We start from the raw sequence: 4701 nt of genomic DNA, 5'->3' as shown, positions 1-4701 counted from the left end.
AGGGCAGATGCGTGTTGGCGCGCAGAACGCCGTGGCGATCGCAACATTGACGCTCTCACTGCTTCAATGTCCTTAGGTGCTCTAACGGGCCGAGGGATTCCACTTCTTCCTTTTGTCGCACTTGCAGTTTGTCTGAATATAGTGACCCATGTAACAATTGATTTGCGGTCTGGAACGGGAGCCAACGGGGCTAAATTAAAGCGATTCCGAAATGCATGCTGTGTTGCAATAACCGAACATCCGCTTGAAAAATAAACCTCAATGGCAAAGGCACGCTCCTCACTATTCCAACGCATGATGGCGACTGAACCGTGTCGGGACAAAACTTTACAATATCCCCTCTTGAACGAGACCACTAGCGCTCCGCTATGACATCAACTAACTGAGTGGCGCGCATTTTAAAAAAAGGAAGTTATGCTGCCGCACGCTGTATATATCTACCTGTATACTGACGTCAGTCTATCTGGTTTAGGTAAATTGCAATCATTCGTTCAATCCAAAATTTATTCACAACTTTGCTTGAACAAAGTAAGATTGGGTCATACCCTACTCTTATGTGTAGGTTTGTGAAAAGTCGTAGGATTAAATGTCGTGTCTGTTGAATTGGAAAGGGAGGCAGGAAATAGAAATTGTGGTCAACAAAGAAATGTTGCGAAGATGGTATGCCCACACAACGTTTTGACGTAATATCTCTGACTCGTCTTAACCTCATGAGTTTGTTTTCCAAAAGCAACTTTACGTTGGGTCTCTCCCGGTGTTATGTCGATATTACTTGACTCCTTATACTGTATCTCCAGTGATAAAAACTTTTATCAATCCAAAGTACTTTCCTGTCCATTTCGGCCCGTTCAAATGTTTGATCAGAAAGCATCCTTCGAATCGTTTTCTGCATTGAGAGTCCATCCTTTTTCGTCCTGTGACAGCGACACTGTAAAAGAAATTAGAGCAAACATTTGCCCACGAATCTTTATGACGCTGAAAGTTTCATATAAGTTTAAAGTCAACTCCAGCAAAGTTATTTAAATTTCAGCAAACAACACTAAAATCAAGACTTAAGAGATTCTCTTGGCAAGTGCATGCCCCTGTTTTATACCTCTTAATGATATCTTTCATTTCATGCTCCAAATGTAGTTCTAAATACACAGAATAGAATGCATGGAGCAAGTATTGTCTTCCGTTGAAATATCGCAAAGCTAGAAGTGTGCACTTAGAGTCTTTATTGGAAGTGTCACTCAGCCCCGACTTAGGAAACGAAATAACAATGACTTCGTTCTACTTTCCTGCAACGGAAGAATGGATTTAATAAAAGACGCTACCATCTTTGATCCCAACACTTACACCGATTGGAAGTAAAAAGAATCAATTTTACATCAATCTAAGGATAACATGCAGATTTCCACACCACCTTACTGAGGTACTGCACAAGGTGCGTTAACCTTTTATTTTAGATGGACGGTTTCCCCGGTAGGCCTATTATCCATCTTGAGTAATCATCTTGAAGCTAGAGAGTCAGTGCATATGCTAAACAATGAATAAATTAAATTGTTTCGGATGTTGGTTTTCGAGGAAAAAAAACTGAAATACTTCAATCTGTTGAGAGAATCTATCTATGCAAATTATCTGTGAAGAGCTTTCCAGCTACTTGGAATTAAATTGCAAAATCTTTGCACATATTCATGAATCGATTGCAATGCAAATGTGTTACTAGCAAACAGATTAAACATGGAGCGAATTGCTAATTGCGAAAACCAATTGAAGCTTATATCCTATTTTCTATTGTCTCCCAAGGCGAATTTGTTGACATCACGATACCGATTAATCCACTATCGACCCCGACAATTTATGCATTTTCACATGAGGAGGTTCCATGTACACAAATCGTATTGAACTATCGAATCGTATCTACATTAAGCTTCATTGCATATAGTTATCGTATCGTGAAAGTACTCATATGTGCACATATGCACTCCATGTATCCAGATTTTCCCGCATCTTGACACCATTTTCCACCCGACTAACTTCATCTGGTTCAGTATATGATCTGCAATTATAGGATCAAATTACGGACGCAAACGAGTGAAATGTAAATCAGAAATTGCTTACAGCGTCTATATATCATGTAGATATCTACGAGGATGTGTGTATCTGTGTAGATATATCTTCAAGCGAACGTTTATTCTCATTGAGCATTTTTCATTAAAGTGTAACCGGAATGTCGGAAAAAGGGAATTCGTACAGGAATCGTGGCTTGATGCTGTACAAGGCAAATTACCATACTACAAAATCAGAGGGAAAGGCACCCTTTCGGCGTACGACCCCCATGAAAAGCCTCCGAAATAAGTGAATGTTGGAGTGAAAAGCTTTTTATCATTCTTTATTTTTTGCCTTGTAAGGCTTTTTTGCTTTCGGTAATGGTAGAACCAGACAGTATGCCGCCTGGCTGAGGGTAGTAAAATGGGAAGAATAGGAGTCTCCCCTCTCTCCTTTCTACATTTGTTTTAAATGTACATAAAAGCTGACGAATAGCTTTGTGAAGGCATAGCAAGTGAACTTTGGATAAAATGCCAATCACGGAAAATATCGGGATATCCTTGGTAGGGAAGATGAGGCTTGCAAACTCTAGGCGTGATGATTATCAAATAAAGTTAATTTTCGGCACAAAAAAGATGCAAGAAATGAATTTTCTGGTCGCAATTAAATTCATCTGACCTTTTGTCTATCAAACATGAATTTAATGGATTTTCGTCCTAATGAGAAAAAGGACAATTATAGTTCTGGGAATATCCTGAAAATATTTAATTGAAGTTTCTATACGTTAGTTTAATGAGGTCGCTGGCTCTTTATGGAGCTAAAAAGCTCCCACTTAAAGTGCATACCCCAATAGTCATACCCTTGGCCATAGGGAAATAAAGGGCGCATGAGCCCTGCTTTCTTTGAGCTTTCCTTTCTCACGATACAGCTGAAAGAGCTCAATCCCACGTAAATCATACGGTATCACATTCGAGCATGTACATAGATATATATCAAGCGCATATATATATATACAAACATGAATCACCTGAACAGGTGAGAGAATTCATGAGATAGTGATATAACGTTCAATTAACACTTCAATCGAGGGAACTATAGAACAAAGTGAGTTGTTAAAAGCTTTGTGCAAACATTGATACCGAACTCGTGATGGATATTATGAGTTTTTTGATGGAAATATTTGCTGAGGTTATTTTTAATATTTGCGGAGAGAGATTTCAAGTGACGTTGAGTAGCGTCAAGCAGATTGAATGGGGCTTACTGAGTAAACCTTTTGGTGAAGTGAGGTGTAAACATTTCAGATTCAGTTATGATTCAACAACAGTTCGTGCCAAGTATAGGGAAAGGTAAGCGTTAATTTCTCCCGGGTTAATTCCACTCTATCAACAACATTACCATATGATTTGGATCAAGTCAATATGAAAATCGTTCTCTTCTACATTCTCTTTGGAGTTGCGTGGAAAGACTTAGAGGGTTTAGACTTTTATAAATTTGCTTTAAGGAAAGCAAGCTTTGCTCAAACCGCACAGAAAGAAAATACTGTACACCTTCGAGCTGTTGACCAAGGACACAATGACAAATTTGCCGAAAGCAGGTCATATAACACCCCACAGAAGTGGAAGAGTAGCGGAGATAGCATTCAGAACTTTTATATTTCAAGCGATTCATTTGGATTTTCAAAAGTCCCATATTGTTCCTGCTTGGAAATTTGACCGCAAATATCCTCGCGGCAGGACGACCAAATGGGGTTTTATTTTACCAAGGCCAGTTCCAAAAGATTTGGGTAAAAGATTTGGGTAAAGGCAGTCATGTATTCAGCAAATTTTTCAGGATGTCATACGTATCCTGTTTCTCCTGTTCTTTCATGCTTCACCCCAAGCAGATGTTGTTATCTTATCTTCCTCTTTCCAAATCCATATCTCTTCCACTGTAACAAACCACAAGCTTAAAAGCTCATAATTATCAGCTTTTTTTCAGTATCCTTTAGCGAATATAGATAGATATAGAGATAGATTATACCAGATGAGAATTGTTCAAGCAATTCATCCTTCTCCTATCCCATTTTTATCGTTTTCATTCCGCGCCCTCTACTCCAGCTCCGACTGCATTGCAGATTGACTGGCCCCCGAAGAATAGAACGAGCGAGAAACGTGAAACCGAAAAAGGATAGACTTCGAGAAAATCATTGATTTATAATAGCCAACATGTGCATTGCTCACTGCCAAAAAAAGGCAAGAAAAGAGATAATAAAAACTAATTGCCGACAACTGTTGAATTATTGAAACAAATCCAGAAGGATCTACATTAATAAAATTAAATCCCAACGACTATTGGCTGGAAGGCAGGAAACTAATGAAATTTAATTGTTCTTCCTGGAGAAGGGGTGAAATCTCTAAAGTTAATTGAAAGGGCCCAAGAATGCTTTGTAATTACATGAGGACTTTGTTTAATTTAATTGTCACTGGATTTTGATAAATTGAATTAGTTTTATCCTCCAGTGAAAATTTAATAAGGACAATATGTCCGACCATATGTTAGATAACAAACGTGATTACATTTTCCGGAAAAGACAAGTATATTAGGACAAGGAAATTGGAAGACCCAGTACCTAAAACTCTTAGCCCAAGAAATTTTCCCGCATTGTTGATCGTTGATTTTGAGTGCGACTTG

General features: G+C 38.5%; 1 long non-coding RNA gene across 1 annotated transcript; it reads right to left on the bottom strand.

Annotated features, from left to right (window-relative positions):
* Positions 1 to 454: 454 nt before the first annotated feature.
* On the bottom strand, positions 455 to 1430 carry LOC119652837. The gene is made up of 3 exons (XR_005249603.1): positions 1339 to 1430; positions 1094 to 1280; positions 455 to 928 (listed from the first exon to the last, which is right to left on the bottom strand). It is a non-coding gene; the product is annotated as an uncharacterized LOC119652837 (long non-coding RNA).
* Between the last annotated feature and the right edge of the window lie 3271 nt (positions 1431 to 4701).

This window comes from Hermetia illucens, chromosome 3, assembly GCF_905115235.1.
Source record: "Hermetia illucens chromosome 3, iHerIll2.2.curated.20191125, whole genome shotgun sequence".
In the NCBI taxonomy this organism is placed as follows: domain Eukaryota; kingdom Metazoa; phylum Arthropoda; class Insecta; order Diptera; family Stratiomyidae; genus Hermetia; species Hermetia illucens.
The sequence above is the reverse complement of the archived record's forward strand: the minus strand, read 5'-3'. Positions and strand labels throughout refer to the sequence as shown.